The sequence below is a fragment of the Mustela nigripes genome, chromosome 2 (genome assembly GCF_022355385.1).
Source record: "Mustela nigripes isolate SB6536 chromosome 2, MUSNIG.SB6536, whole genome shotgun sequence".
In the NCBI taxonomy this organism is placed as follows: domain Eukaryota; kingdom Metazoa; phylum Chordata; class Mammalia; order Carnivora; family Mustelidae; genus Mustela; species Mustela nigripes.
Window position 1 is genome coordinate 15,156,248 of NC_081558.1, and position 17,037 is coordinate 15,173,284.

The 17,037-nt window shown below is 44.7% G+C and overlaps 1 pseudogene; it reads left to right on the plus strand.

Moving 5' to 3' along the window:
* The first annotated feature begins 5,334 nt into the window (after positions 1-5,334).
* On the plus strand, positions 5,335-6,255 carry LOC132009766 (malignant T-cell-amplified sequence 1-like; annotated as a pseudogene).
* Positions 6,256-17,037: the final 10,782 nt, after the last annotated feature.

The following is a 17,037-nucleotide window of genomic DNA, read 5'->3' on the forward strand; positions in this document are numbered from 1 at the left end:
TTTCTTTCACGTGTGTGTGTGTGTGTGTGAGAGAGAGAGAGAGAGAGAGAGAGACGGACAAACAAATAATGAGTCCAATAATTTCATATGAATCCATGGCTGTTCTCAACCAATGACAGTGGTGGATAAGCTGATTTATATATAATCACCGCCTTCATACTTCATACAGAGAAGACTTGTCTCCTACTGGAACAGCTGTGATGAGAATTCTTTGCTGTTTATATCTTGCTTGTCTGTGCCAATGTGCTATTTTAGGGGCAATGCTAATGGTTCAGATTGTAGAGTTCCCTCACATTTCCAGTTTTTCCCTTGTTTGGGCTTAAAATGTAATAATATTATTATTTTCAATGGCATAAGTATCTTTGTTGATGAAGAAATTCTATTGCCAAATACTTGTCCTTTAAAAAAAGAGATCTTATTTATTTATTTATTTGACAGAGAGCACAAGCAGGGGGAGGAGCAGAGAGAGAGGGAGAAGCAGTCCTCCCACTGAGCAGGGAGCCTGACGTGGAGCTCAATCCCAGGACCCTGAGATCAGACGCCCAACTGACTGACACCCTGGCACCCTCAAACACTTGTCCTTATGAAAAGAAAAAGCAGGGTCAGAGAATCCTGATGCAGTGTCCTGCATTCTGCATGACCAAACAGGCTTTATATACTGAAGTATGGTCCTAGTCCAGCCCTTTCTGAAGACAAGTTCTCTCCCTTCTATTTTCTCTGGGACCTTACATCTTCCACTGTCACTGTTTCTTTTATAACTTCATCCTCTCTGTTCACAGAGTAACAGAAACCTTTTTCAATGAATTCAGGTCTCTCCATTCCCTCAAAACTAGCCAAAAATTTTTTTTGTTGTTGGGGAGGGGTAGGGGAGAGAGAGAATCTTAAGCAGGCTCCACACCCAGCTCAGAGCCTGATGCAGGGCTTGATCTCACAACCCTGAGATCATGACCCAAGTGAGCTGAAACCAAAGAGTCAGATGCTTAACTGACTGAGCCACCCAGGTGCTCCTGGCCACATTTTCTAAATTTATTCTACCTATTATATTCCTTCTCGATGCACTTCCAAATTAAAAAAAAAAAAACAAAACACAACTTTCTATAGATTACTGCCAGTTTCAGAACAAAGATTACTTATAAAGGGGCAATAATGGCTGGTTTGGAACAAGGATAAAGAGAAGTACAAGTATTTTCTTTGTATGTTTTAGAGTTTTGCCAAATATTCAACTGTATTCTAAGAAAACAAAATTAAAATTGAAAAAAAAAAAAGCAAAACTGACTCTTTACTGTCCATTCAGGCCCAGTCCTTTAGAAGTGCCTCTCTTCCTCCTGCTCCCTCCATCCTGCACAGACCTCATAGCAGCACATGGAACCCTGGACTGACAAAACTCACCTGCTGATGCACCTGCCTGCCTAAGTAGACCTTGAGTATCTGCGCTTACTAATTCTTCCCACCTATGTCCAAAACATGGCCTAGCTCGCTGCAGTCAGAGATGTGGTTATGGAGTCCATCATTTCTATATCAAGGCCATGATCTAGAGAGAAAATGTAACCTCTCATATTCCCTCTTTGCAAGCATAGCTTTCATGGAGACTGGGGCACCTTAGTACAAATGTTGGAAAGGAACTGATTTCCCCATCAGTCCCTGACCCAGTACAATCATCACAGAGACATGGGACAATGACCGTAGCTCTTGGACACCTTCCAAATGCGCTTAGAAGATGCACTTGATCCAAGTGGAGATACCTTCCTATCTACTGGAAACAAGTTTTAAATTCAGGAGAAAGAGAAAGGCCCTGCTGACCTGTATGTGACAAGATATTTCATGGATAGAAGTAGAACTACAGATGAGTTGAAGAGAGAAACATCCCAAGGACAAGAGCTCTTTCGGCTCAGTCACCAAACTCAGGAAGCTCAGGCTCATCTTTTCTCTCTCTCATTGAGTCCATATACTGGTGTCTCTGTTACTGTTACTGACCTGTCTTCCCATATGCAACTTTCTCCAGTCCATGCCCTTCTTGTCTTAAAGGCCCCTTGGGCTTCTAAGACTCTTCCGCCTCATTGACCTCAGGTTTGTGCCTCAGAAAAGGTGTGTGGGAAAGCATTTTCTAAAAGATTTTTATTTATTTATTTGAAAGACAGATCACAAGTAGGCAGAGAGGCAGGCAGAGAGAGAGGAGGAAGCCGGCTCCCCGCTGAGCAGAGAGCCTGATGTGGGGCTTGATCCCAGGACCCTGAGATCATGACCTGAGCCGAAGGCAGAGGCTTTAACCCTCTGAGCCACCCAGGTGCCCCAGGAAAGTATTTTTGAGCATAGATTTTTCAAATGGCCTCAGGACAAGCCAGGTTAACCCTGCTTCAGAGGGATTAACGTGCACGTGATCCTTTGAGCATGTTGGGCCTCAGGGTAAAGCCCAGAACTTGATGTTGGAGCAGATCTCTGACACTGAATGAGCCCATTTAACTTTATGTATGAGGAAACTGAGCCCAGAGAGGTCAGGTGACTTGCCCATCCTCACACAGCCTGTATATAACCTTTCACCCAGGAGTAAAGTGCCCTTCACACTCCATTGGCCTGTGTGCTTGTCTTCTTCCACACCTTTACCTCCTAAAATCAGATTGAGATGAAAACTGGCTACGTTCTGGGGGTACAACAGTGGTTCTGAAACTTTGTTTCATATTAGAATCACTTGGAGAGCTTAAAATAATATTGACGTCTGGCTGCATACAAGATCAGTTAAATCACAACTTCTGGGCTGAGTTCCAGGTGACCAGGTACCGGAACCAAGGCAAATAGCTTGACTTGGCTGTGCCTGGGAGTGAGGAAGGGTAGGAGAGGACAAGTGGCTTGGAGGGTCCAGTCCCATTCTGGCATCCTGTAAGCCTGTAATTCTGGTAGGGGGAAGCAGTGAGACAGGGGGATTGCTTTGGTCTACTGGGATTTAGGACTGTTTTTAAGTGGGACCTGCATCTACCAGAGAATTTTTATGGTCTACGAATTATTTTTGCATCCAGAGGAATTGGACCAGTCCACCAGGCTCTCTTGATGCTGCCATTTAGAAATAAACACCCTCACTGCTTGGGGACAGAGGAAGGGCTGAGTACGTGACAGAAAATTTCTCCTTGACCTCTGGAGAATATTCTGACAGTGTCTCTGAAGATGGAGACAAATGTCTTCTTTGGTTAAGAAGTCTTTAGATGATTTGAATATAGGTTTACAAGTACTTTTTTGGTAAGGTAGAAAACTGTAGTATTTAAAAATTAAGAGCCAATTTTATGAATTTAGAACCAAATATACTTAGATTGATAAATTGTTAAATGCAGACACTGGTAAGAATAAAAGCTAAGGGATAAGGGGCTTTAACAGTCATTTCTTTTTTGTAAATTTTACATTCAGTATAGTCTAAAACTGGAGCCTATCTACCTCTATATATTTCTATGTATCTCTATGTGGCTTTGAAATGTGTCACTATATGGTAGGTACCAATTCTCCTGCCTCACCCATATTTTCTTCCCTTTGGAGAAGTTGTCACACTTGTTCATACTAGTGTAAGTAAAGAGATGTAATCTGGCCAAAGAAGAGAGGGAGTTGGTTAAGAGGGCTGATCCCTGGCTCTCTGGGCTTCTGCTTGGACACCTGGGAAACCCTTATTCATTCTTCACCAAGTAACAGGGCACCTAGAGGAGTGGGGTGAAACAGCCCTAGCCAGCCAGATGTCCTCCATGCAATTATCTCAGCTTACATCATAGCTGTGGATTACCCTCAAAGATCTTCAAAGTTCTGGGTTCTTCTGATTTTTTTTAGTTTTCCTGGGAGTCTTGCTATGGATGTCACAAACTAAATCAGTCTACCATAAGATTTTGTAGAGTGATTATATATTTCCATGTCTGCCATGATCATCTGCCTTCTCAGTCCCTGAGATAGCTCTTTGCTCTTGGTGAGAAAATATGTTAAGGAATGGTTATATATTATTTTACAATGTACAATTTTATATAGTGATTATTTTATAGTTATTAATCACATTTTATAGATCAGTTATGTACATATATATTTTTGACAGAGCGAGAGCACATGAGTGCTTCCTGGGGGTGGGGAGGAAGGGGCAGAAAGAGAGAAAGAGAGACAATCTGGGTGGGGCTGGATCCCATGATCCTGGGATCATGACCTGAGTCAAAATCAAGAGTGGCATGCTTAAACTGACTTAGCCAGCCTCCCACCCCAATTAATATTATATAATATAATAATATAATATTATAATATTACAAACTTTGCTGCAGGCTTCCTGCAAGGTCAGCTTCCATCCACAGGGCAGCTTCACCCAGGGATGGGGCCTTTCCCTGGGCTGCTGAATCCAATGGTCCAGTGTGGTGCGACAGTGGCCCGGTTGCAACAACTGTCAGCTGTGATGGCTACAGGAGTCAGCCTTCCATAGGCTGCACCACAGATGAACTTCACCCTCTGATTAATCCTGCTTCCTCCCTGCCCTGCCAGAGGTCGAGAGCTAATCCATATCCTGCTTGCCAAAAATCAATCTCAAAATCTGCTTCCAAAGAAACTAACTCAAGACAGCTGATAGTGGGAAGGAAGGCAATTTGGAGGGATTTTGGAGCTAGACTGCATCCCATCTGGCTGGAAACGAGAACCCCTTCATAGACTAGGTGGAACAGCCATGGCCCGGATACAGCTGGCAGTCTAAGCATTAACACTGTCACGGGCAACGGGATAGTAATTGCTCATTGCCACTGAAGCAAATAGAGATGCTTTGTGTAGCAAGAAAGCTGAGACGACCCAGACCCAGGATTAATTAGAGTGGTCAAGCTCTGGTAAGGTTAGTCAGCTACCCACAGGAGATCTGTTAGGCTGTGCGGGGTGTGTGTGTGTGTGTGTGTGAGAGAGAGAGAGAGAGAGAGAGAGAGAGAGAAAGAGACCCTAAAACTTGCTCTAGGGGCTTCAGGTGGATGCCAACCACCTCCTCTGAGCCTGCAGCAATGGCCCACCACGTCCCTATTAAAAACAAGTGCTGTCTCTCCATTTTCTTCCTACAACCAGAACGATTGCTCTAGCTCTTCTTTATTCTCAAGTCCTGCCCTTTGAGCTACCAGTTAGGGAGAGAAATTGGTACCCCCAAATAAGCAGGCAAAACGGGGTCGGATTCAGAGGAGCAGAGGTAGTTTTCATTAGAGCCGTAAAGTGCGGCTGATTGTTTCCCTTTCCGGATAACGACATCTCCCACTATTACTGTGGGCTTTCCGGTGTCAGGGGGGCTGCCTGACCCTTGCAAATTCAGTTTTTCCCATTCTAGTCTTCTCCCTATCATCTCCCCCTTCGCCCTGGAACATGCTCAAGCAATTTGATGAGAAAGAAAATGTGTCTAACTGCATCCAGGTGAAAACTTCAGTTATTAAGGTTTTTAAGAATCATGGGGTGCCTGGGTGGTTTAGTGGGTTAAAGCCTCTGCCTTCTGTTCAGGTCATGATCCTAGGGTCCTGGGATTGAGCCCCGCATCGGGCTCTCTGCTTCCCTGCCTCTCTCTGCCTGCCTCTCTGCCTACTTGTGATCTCTGTCTGTCAAATAAATAAAATCTTTTGAAGAAAAAAAGAGAATCAATTGATAGAGTAATTTCCAGTTGTGGAACCATGGCTTAATCATAATGGCTAAGAAAGAGGCTGTCAGGGGCGCCTGGGTGGCTCAGTGGTTTGGGCTGCTGCCTTCGGCTCGGGTCATGATCTCAGGGTCCTGGGATCGAGCCCCGCATCGGGCTCTCTGCTCCGTAGGAAGCCTGCTTCCCTCTCTCTCTCCCTGCCTCTCTGCCTACTTGTGATCTCTGTCTGTCAAATAAATAAATAAAATCTTTAAAAAAAAAAAAGAAAGAGGCTGTCAAAATAGTGTGGTGCCATGAACATATGGAAATCCTTACAGTGAATGGAGGGTTACTATTTTTTAGACAAAGAGAAGGGCCTTTTTATCCAACCCGAAACTTACTTCACAAATATCCTTTTATCTTGCGGCACCAGCAGGTTGATAAAGGAGATTTCAAATTTGTACTCAGTGGAGCAAATATCATGTGTTTGGGCTTACTCTTCTCCTGGAACAATAGGTAGGATTGTTGCAATCATGTCAGAAGGAAAACAGCGTGCTCTGTGGGTTGGAGTCATGAAGATGTTTGCAGAAGATATTGAGAAAGTCAACAAAGGAGTTGACATTGAAGATGTCCATTGTTTAAATGATGGTCTGTGGCATATAAAAATATATCAATGAGCCTCAAAACAAATACAGTTGGGCAAACTGTGGATATGGTGCTCTATCAGTGTTTTTGTCTGTGTATGACAGCATGAAGACAACACTCCTGTGGTTATGCTGGATAAAGTCAATGGATGCTAAAAAAGAAAAAAAAAAAGAACTTGTTATCACCTTGCTTGGAGACAATGCAGGCATCTTTCTGCAAGGCAGCATCACTATCTATAAGACCTGTACCTGTCTTCTCTCCCAGCCATCAGGCTATAACTCCCCCAGAAGAGCGGCATGACCCAGCTGGGAGAAGACATGTGGGACTGAATTCTCAGGGTACTTGAACTTTGTGGCCAAACCACAAAGATGGGACGCTCTCCTGAAATACAAGATTTAACACCCTGGCAAATGCCCCAGAAGATAGTGTGATGTCAATACTGGGGATGGCTCCTGGAAGGAGGGGGCAGAGGGAGAGGGAGAGAGAATCCGAAGTGGATAAGGAGTGTGGAGCCTGATGTGGGGCTCGATCCCAATACCCTGAGATCAGACTGCAGCCAAAATAAAGTTTCAGCTACTTAGCCAACAGTGCCAGCCAGGCGCCCCAAGATTATTGTATTTTTATTTTTGCCGGGAGTAACTTCACTTGAAACCAGTGGCTATTTCTGGAAGGGGTATAAATTAACCAGCACACTCTGGAATGAAAACCATCTTCCTTTTCAGAGGACTCAAACAGACCATTCCGAGGTATGCCAGAATATGGCCTACAGAGAAATACATTTTGTTTAAGAATAAAAATAACAGCGTGCCTGGGTGGTTCAGTCATTAAGCATCTGCCTTCCACCTAGGTCATGATCCCAGGGTCTTGAGATCAGGCTCCCTGCTCTGCAGGGAAGCCTGCTTCTCCCTCTCCTACTCCCCCTGCTTGTGTTCCCTCTCTCACTGTGTCTCTCTCCGTCAAATAAATAAAATCTTTAAAAAAAATAAATAATAAAAATAACCAAAATCCATCAGGGAAATGCTTTGCTGTTTAGCAGAAACGTCTGCAGGGCCAAAAAGCCTTAGCCATCCAATCTGCAAATCAGGGTTCAATGCTACCAGAGACTGGGAGGCTGGAACTGCCTTCAGGCTTGGGGATGAGCCTCTCAGGAATGCTGGGAATTCAAGGAGGGCCTGTCCAAGCAAGGTAGGTTCATCCAGCTGGTAAAAATGGTACTATGTGTTTTAGTCTTTGAAGACTTAAAAATAATACATTTAGGGGCTCCTGGGTGGCTCAGTGGGTTAAGCCTCTGCCTTTGGCTTGGGTCATGATCCCAGGGTACTGGGATCAAGCCCCACATCGGGCTCTCTGCTTGACGGGGACTCTGCTTCTCCTTCTCTCTCTGCCTGCTGCTCTGTCTACTTGTGATCTGTGTGTGTGTGTGTGTGTGTGTGTGTGAAATAAATAAAATCTTAAAAAAAATAATACATTTAATTTCTTGGGGCACCTGGGTGCTAAGTGGGTTAAAGCCTCTGCCTTCAGCTCAGGTCATGATCTCAGGGTTATGGGCTTGAGCCCCGCATCGGGCTTTCTGCTCAGCAGGGAACCTGCTTCCTCCTCTCTGCCTGACTCTGCCTACTTGTGATCTCTGTCTGTCAAATAAATAAATAAAGTTTAAAAAATAATACATTTAATTTCTTGAAATTTCTAAAGAGTTTATAATACTATGCATGGCACACCAACTCCCCTCTTTGCCCAGGACCTCCTCCCCTTCGTATTAGCCACTGTGTTTGGTTTCCTGGGTACCCTTCCAGAATGTTGTATGTATATGCAAGCAGGTATGATATATTTTCTATATCATATATATGTGTGTGTATACATATACACATATATACACACATGTATATTTTAAGATATATTAGTCTGTAGTGTTTTTTTTTAAATTCTATTTACTTACTTAACAGATCACAAGTAGGGAGAGAGGCAGGCAGAGAGATGGGAGTGGGAAGCAGGATCCCTGTTGAGCAAAGAGTCCAATGTAGGACTCGATCCCAGGACCCTGAGATCATGACCTCAGCCGAAGTCAGAGGCTTAACCCACTGAGCCACCTAGGCGCCCCTATACACATATATTTTTATATATTATATATTATATATTATATCTCTATATATATATGTTCTTCACCCCCTCTCATTTAAATGGTAGTATACTAGGCACAGTTTTTTTAAAATCTTGCTTCTTTTTTTTTTTTAAAGATTTTATTTATTTATTTGACAGAGAGAAATCACAAGTACACTGAGAGGCAGGCAGAGAGAAAGAGAAGGAAGCAGGCTCCCCGCTGAGCAGAGAGCCCAATGCGGGACTCGATCCCAGGACCCTGAGATCATGACCTGAGCCGAAGGCAGCGGCTCAACCCACTGAGCCACCCAGGCGCCCTTAAATCTTGCTTCTATTCATTTGATAATATCTTGTAAATCATTCTTTCAGCACATAGTTTCTTTATCATTTTCTAAGGCTGCATGGCAGCCCACTGAATACATTTACTATAATTCATTTAGCAGCTCACATTGGAATAAACACTCATACTCAATAGCCTTTTGATATTACAAACAATGCTGCAAGGTATAACCTTGGATTATATTATTCCACTGCTGGCAAATCTTTTGTTTTTTTTTAAAGATTTTATTTATCTATTCGACAGAGAGAGATCACAAGCAGGCAGAGAGGCAGGCAGAGAGAGGGGGAGGGAAGCAGGCTCCCCGCTGAGCAGAGAGCCCGATGCGGGCCTCGATCCCAGGACCCTGAGATCATGACCTGAGCTGAAGGCAGCGGCCTAACCCACTGAGCCACCCAGGCGCCCACAAATCTTTTTTTTTAATGATTTTATTTAATAACTTTTTTTCACAAAATCTTTTTTTTTTTTTTTTTACAAATTTTATTTATTTACTTGAGAGAGAGAGAGAGACGGCGTGAGCATGAGCAGGAGGGGAGGGACCAAGGGAGAGGGAGAAGCAGACTCCCTGCTGAGCAAGGACCCCCGATGTGGGGCTTGATTCCAGAGCCCCAGGATCATGCCCTGAGCTGAAGGCAGATGCTTAACTGACAGCCACCCAAGTACCCCTTAAAAATTGCTTTTAAAATTTTATATTTATTTAACTAATCTCTACACCCAACATGGGGTTTAAACTCACCACCCCGAAATGAAGACTCACACTCTTCAGACTGAGCCAGCTAGCCACCCCTCTATATGAAAAAGTTCTAAAAGATTTGTAACTTGGGGTATTTCTAAATAAACGAGTAGTTGATATTCCCAGTAAGATATGCTGATCCTGGCCAGATAACTTCTTGAACCTAGGATAATAGATCATGGATTATTCTGGCCCATTGAACCTGTGTACCCAGGAGTGGGGGGGATCCACAGGGGAGTTTGAAGTAGCTAGTGGAGGTGGAGAGGGAGAGAAGTATGCTTTTATCCATGATGACCATTCAGACGAAGATGATACAGAGCCCAGATGTGAGGGCTGGAGAAATCGGGGTTGGAAGATAAGTATTTGGGGGTCGGGGCCTAGAGATAATGGTTGAATTGAAAGGTAGGACCTTCACGGGTGCTAATACTTCTCTGTCCTCTAGAATGTTCTGATTCTAGGTCAATCACAACTCCCATACCCATTCCGTGTATAACATTTGGCCCGAAGCCTGGTCTCCAGGAACCCATTTCTTCATCTGGGAAGTGTGAAAACTCTACCCATCTTATGAGGTTTCCGAGGACTTAGTGTCATAGTACCATCATCATTGTTATCGCCCTTTCCTCTCCATGTGGAGCAGAGGAGAAAACTCAGCACATTTCTTTCCTCCCTTGAGCCTCATCTCCACTCTGTGATGTCTGGTCAATGGACATTATCTATTTTCCATATGAAGAGAAAGAGGCCCCAACAGGGGCAGTCTTGTTCAGGGGCCCACAGTACAGAGGCCACTTGCCCATCCCTGCCAGAGACCATGCCCCAGATACCTTCACCCCATCCCCAGCCCTACCACGGATGACAGTCCTGTTGATTGAGCTCTTTATGTGTGTCCTGAGCCAAGCTGTGGATGGAGTGAGATGGGGTGTCTTGGCAGGCTGGTTGAGTGGCACCTGCTTACCCCATCCCCACTGGAGTCTCTGGCCCCCAGACTGGAACTGAGGCTATGTCAAAGTCTTCACTTCCCTGGAGAACCCCTTAAGTCATGCTCTGCCCTGTGGAGTGCCTCAATTCACTCCAGAAAATTTTCAGATGAGTAGGTCTCTCTCTGTAAAAGAACCAGAGTGGATGAGGAAGAAATTCTTGAAGATTTGGCACTCCTGAGTTTGGGAAGAGAATGAGCTGTGTGCTGGAGAGCTGGAGCCTTATTTGTCCTAGCTTCAGTCACCCTCAATTTAAATCATCTCTCCTGGATGCCTAGGGAGTCCCAGAAGGGCCTATTCAGGACCCAAAGAATAACACTCTCAGGCAGAAGGATTTATCTCATGCCAAGGAAGGAGTCAAGTAGGAAGTGACCATCCCACTGCTGGGACATGCGAAGTCAAGATCAGGATGTCCCCGGAAGGAAGAGCCTAGAAACAGTGCAGGGGCTTAGACAAGAAGATTAAATCTCAAGAGCTAATAAAGGAGAAGGGGGCAATTCCCAAGCCAACTGAAAGCAACTTGGCTAGGTCTTCCGTAACATACCCTGGTCACCTTTATCCAGTGCTCCATCGCCTTGGCCCTACCCTTGCTTGGGTTGCCAAGGCAATTGGCCACACTGTTGAACTGGGTTATGGTGACATGGACTATGGGTTCCAGGTGTTCATTGCCAGGCTTATTCTTCTGGGATCAGATGGGGCCCAGGCACTGATGTGGGCACCACCTAGAACAGAACCTGGGGAACAAGGAGAATGTCACTCAGCTCTGCCACACCCCAGCGTAGTGTCCCAGGCAGGGGTCACAGGTCAAAGCTGGAACTCAGGAAGCTGAAGATGTAGCCTGAGCCTTTTGGGAGTGTCTGGGTTTAGCTGTCTTTTCACGGTAAGCACCTGCTACAGGACAATCCAGGACCCATTGCTGGCAAGGAAGGAAGAAAGACATTCGTATCCTGGCCATCCTACTTTTTTTTAATTAAGATTTTATTTGTTTATTTGACAGACAGAGATCACAAGTAGACAGAGAGGCAGGCAGAGAGAGAGAGAAGGAAGCAGGCTCCCTGCTGAGCAGAGAGCCCGATGCGGGACTCGATCCCAAGACCCTGAGACCGTGACCGGAGCCGAAGGCAGAGGCTTAACCCACTGAGACACCCAGGTGCCCATCTGGCCATCCTCATTAACCCCAAGCTCCAGAAGGTGGTTTCAAGTCAACTCTTCCCAAAGGGGCATCTCCCACTCCTCCTGATCACCTCTCTGGTCCTACCCCCCATTCAGATGCATATTCCAGGGTGGCTGCTACAATCCTGGTTGTTTTTGTTTTTGTTTTTTAGGTCTTCTTGTAGTTAGGTACACATCAGATGCCTAATAAGTACTAAGGCTGTTGAGTGGGCAGATGCATGGGTGACCCTATGGATCTGGCTGGGCGCAGTGAGTTCCCCTCCCCCACCCAGCTTTCTATTTGTTCTTCCTCATTAAATCTGCACAGCCACTCTGTACAGTAGATTCTATGAGTGTCCATCTCTCCTGTCTGCAGGCAGACAGTAAAGGCTTCAGGGTTAAGAATGTTGCCCAGGTCACAAGTGGTGGAACTGAGATTTGGACCCAGATCATAAGAGTCTTGATCAGGGAGAGACAGGTCTGGGGCAGCTTATAGCAGAAGGAAATCCTGCCCCAGCCCCTTCCTGAGAGCCCAGCTGCTCACTGCATCCATCAAGTCGACTACTCTGTCAACAGATTGAGAGGGAAATCCATGAGGTCAGAATTCCCTTTTAGCTGGTTCTACCTGGCAACAAGCCAGGGGCAGGGAGGCCCTGGGGCTGCAGCTGGCTCTGTCTCTATTTTTGGAGCTAGTGATGGAATTCTCACTACAGCTGATATTTGAGCTGACTCCATCTCAGGACCTGACACGTACGTGCTGAAGAAGATGTTTAGCACTTGCCCCAGTTCTAGAGAGCCTGATGGAGGTGACACTAGCCTGACACTTGGGAGTTATGGTAGAAACAGGTCTTGAGCTGCTTCTGGCTCTACAGTAAGCCCTGTTTCTGGCTCTACATCTGGAAGGAGCCCCAGACCTGGTGCTGGAGAAGAATAAAGAGAAAAGTTTAGGGGCGCCTGGGTGGCTCAGTGGGTTAAGCTGCTGCCTTCGGCTCAGGTCATGATCTCAGGGTCCTGGGATCGAATCCCGCATGGGGCTCTCTGCTCAGCAGGGAGCCTGCTTCCTCCTCTCTCTCTCTCTCTGCCTGCCTCTCTGCCTACTTGTGATCTCTCCCTGTCAAATGGATGAATAAAATCTTTTTTAAAAAAAGAGAGAGAAAAGTTTACCTACATAACTTACTTTCTATGTGCCTTTCCCTAAACAGGAATGATCCTACTCCCTTGAAAGGAATACCCACCCCGTGAACCCCACCCCAGGTGGCCTCTCCAGTTCACAATTCTCTTTACCCTGTGACTCTGCCTCAGTGGGCTCTAGAGGTTCCATAAAAGGAGAATGGTTCTTCAGGTCTTAGTTACACAAATTGATATGCACAGGGGCCACCTTGTGCTTGAAACATGGATGGTGCAGGGACTGCTAGATATCCTGCAAATTCTGGTCAGGCCAGGTACTCAAGATGGGAGTGAAAGGCACTGAAGAGAGTCATGTGTAGGGCAGAGTCAGAGATCTGGCCTGGCCCTCCTCACTAGTCTCTTTTAGCACATTTTTATCAGTATGGGTCCCCGAGGACAGAGTCAGCACACTTCCAACCCCTCTGAGGCTGTCCTTGTGATGGAAGTCTTGGTCATTCATCAGACCTGACAGAGAACCTGTGGACATCTGGTCTTCCCTGTGACATTCTTCTCCCCATGGCCATGGAAGAACCTGCCCATTCTCCATGCAAGCAGACAACAAGACAAAGGTTTGAGGCAGTTTTGTGAGCAGATCACTCACCATACCTCTGTTCTGGGCCCCAGTTGTGGAGGCTAGGTGATGGAGAGAGGCAGCCAGAGCAAGATGGAACTATGGAAGGGATGGGTCTCTCAGGAACCAATTCATCCCACCCTGCACTGTGCTTCCTGGGGTGGGGAGTTGGAACTACATTCATAGCTCCTTTTAATTCATTTCCTCATGCAGGGAAAGGCCCCAGACTTCAGCCCTCCCATGGAAATCAATGAGATTTGATCCATGATATCCAAGGTTCTGCCAGTTCCTCCCCAACTAGAACCCCTATACTCTCCCATCCTTCTCTCCCCTCTTGTTTTATTTTGTCCTGTCATCCATCACTGTGGTCAGAATATGAAAGAATTCACCCATATCTAACGAAGCCTCAAGGGTGTCACATCTAATGTATTGCAGACATGACTACTTATAATGCCTAGAGTAATTGTCTGACACAGATTTTAACTGAGCCCCAGAGATTGTGTTGAATTATCTGTGTCTAGGAAAGTGTCTTCATGTATTAAGTGCTGATTGCCACCTTTGTATGAAAAATTAACACGTGATGCTATAGTGATTATGTTGTGCATTATATCCCCAGTACTGCTTTAACTTACAACTGGAAATTTGTACCTTTTTACTATCTTCCTCCAATTCCTCCTCCCCTAGGTGTGGTTATTACTTTTTAATTGTGTGTTGAGTTTGGGGATATCTCACCATATCTTTTAATACTTAGTGCCTCAGAAGATCTAAAATCTAGCACTGACTATATTCTGTGTTGTTCTCTTGGGAAGAAGACCTGAGTTACTAGCATGGGTATCTCACTTAGATTTTACATATATGTATATAGTGTGTTGTTCATATTACTTGCTTTGATGATAACCAAAAACAACCCCCACCAAGTTTTGAGTCATTGTATCCTACAGAGAAATTCCTCTCTGTGGGCTATATGCTTCCTGTGTCCTGGCTGGGTTGAAAAGCTCAATTACAAGTAGTTTCATCTTTTCTAGAGAAAAAACTTTTAGGTGAACAGACCATACCTTTTCATATATTCTCCTTGTGGAAGTGAATCAGTTGGGAAAGTATTTGGTGGCATATAAAGAAAAGTCAACTATGGCAGATGGTCTAAAATAGGTTAATTTTTTATCACTCAGTAGGGTGTCCAGGAGAGGCAGTCTGTGGCTGGTGTAGTAACTAAAAGACCATGCTCTTCCTTTCCTTCAGTCAGCCCATTCTTAAAATGAGATTAACATCTTCATATTTGCATATCATGGTTACAAGATGGTTGCTGCGTCATCAGCCTCAAAACTGTGTCCCAAGAAGGGAAAAGTGAAGGAAAAACAATTTCCAACTCAGTCTGATCTTTTTAATTAGGAAAACAGTGGGGGCGCCTGGGTGGCTCAGTGGGTTGGGGCCTCTGCCTTCGGCTCTGGTCATGATCCCAGGGTCCTGGGATCAAGCCCCACACCGGGCTCTCTGCTCTGCAGGGAGCCTGCTTCCTCCTCTCTCTCTCTCTCTGCCTCTCTGCCTACTTGTGATATCTGTCTGGTCTGTCAAATAAATAAATAAAATCTTTTAAAAATTTAGGAAAACAGTGGTGTTCTGGAAGCTCCACCCATAAGCCCATATATTTATCTCTTAGGCCAGAACTGTGTCATATGGCCAGCTCTAGCTGAGAAGAAACTTGAAAAATTTGGGCACAGTGCTACTCTGAATAAAAATTTGGGTTGGTTAGTAAGGAGCATTATGAGAATGGATACTTTATGGGCAACATGTAGTGTTTGCCATGGTATCCTTGCTAAAATGGTGATCATTGGATCTAAAATTTTTGTACATAGTTCTGGCCCCTTTAGAGATGGTATAAGGAAAAAGGAGAAGATCTAGACAAGGACAACTTAAATCATGGAAAGGGAAGGGGAATTGTCTGCTGTAACCTGCAAAGGGCATTGGATTTGGAGTTAGAAGTTCTAACCTTCTTATCTTATTCTTTAACTTACGGGTTGCATCCACCTCTCTTAGCCTTTTTTCCTTGATGGTAAATTGGGCAGAGTGTTAAAGAGAGAGAAATAGATATTGGGTAAGCAACTGTGAATGTTACTGGTGGTTGCATCTTGCATAGAAAAACAAGATATCGGGCGCCTGGGTGGCTCAGTGGTTAAGCCGCTGCCTTCGGCTCGGGTCATGATCTCAGGGTCCTGGGATCGAGTCCCGCATCGGGCTCTCTGCTCAGAGGGGAGCCTGCTTCCCTCTCTCTCTCTCTCTGCCTGCCTCTCCGACTACTTGTGATCTCAGTCAAATAAATAAATAAAATCTTAAAAAAAAAAAGAAAGAAAAACAAGATATCTTCATGGCATATTCTTCATGTAATCTCTTTTGAAGGGTGGTTAAATATGATTTACCAGGAGTTTCTATTTCCCAAAGGGGAGTGACATTCAACTATTTAGAGTATGTGCCTTAGGCAATATGGGGGAAGAAAGATGATATTTCCAGCAGTTTTCTCTCCCATGTACAAGAAATACACATCTACTTGGAGGAACTACTTCATGTAACTTGTTAGAACATAGACTGTAATCAGCTATCATATCTCCTATGAATCTGGTAATGATGCATTTGAAACTTTCTCATGTATTGTTGGTGTTCCTCAAAAATTTCATGATTTTAGTGACCTACTTATGTTTAGGGATGAAACTCTAGATGAATCAGTATCAGTAATGGGATTGTAATTCCTCAGCTCAAGGACAAATTCTAATTTTGGTGGTTTAGTCAGTCATTCACGAAATATCTACTGAGCGCCTACTATACGTCAGCCACTGTCCTAGATGTGGTCATTGTGAATAAGAGAAAGAAGGTCCTCACCTTCATAAAGCTTATATTGTACTGAAGGATACAGCAGATGTATAAACAGGTGAGCTAGATGGCCCTTCCTTTTGGATGTTCAGAAACTTGTTTCCTGGATGGTATTACTGACATATTTTTCAATTTCTCAAAAATGCAAATATCTTAACTTTACTTTTGTATTCAATTAACAGATTCAACACTTTGCCCAACACTGCTAAACACTGGGGTATGTATTTGCTTAGAGTTGTATAGAGATAAATTGGGTCCTTTACAGTCACCCTTGGGTGGAATATTACACGTATTGCTCTCTAATAATGTTTGAAAGTGGACAAGTGTGTGTATTTAGGAGACCAGCTAGAGCTGGAATTACTTGTAGGGGTGACAGTGAGAGTAAACACTAGCGAAGGTCAAGTAAAGATTGGCCCTGGGTCTTGAAGAACCAGTATGACCTGAATGGCCAGCGTGGCAGACAGTAGGTAAAAGGGAGGGAGAATATTCCAGAAGGGCAAATCCTGGAAAGAAGATCCAGTGTCAAGAACAAACAAGAGATTTCAGAGGGCCAATGGGAATTCACTTAGGATGGAATGTGAGTAATAGCAGAATAAGAGATATTGCCCGGTAAGGTCAGTGTGTGGGGCCCTAGAACGGGAATTTGCCCATTATTCCCACTAAATAGTGGATCCCTCAAGATTCTTTTTTTTTTTTTTTTAAGATTTTATTTATTTATTTGACAGAGAGATCACAAGTAGGCAGAGAGGGAGAGAGAGAGAGAGGAGGAAGCTGGCTCCCCGCTGATCAGAGAGCCCGACGTGGGACTCGATCCCAGGACCTTGAGATCATGACCTGAGCCGAAGGCAGCGGCTTAACCCACTGAGCCACCCAGGTGCCCCGATCCCTCAAGATTCTTAATCAGCGGCTATCCTTTAGCAG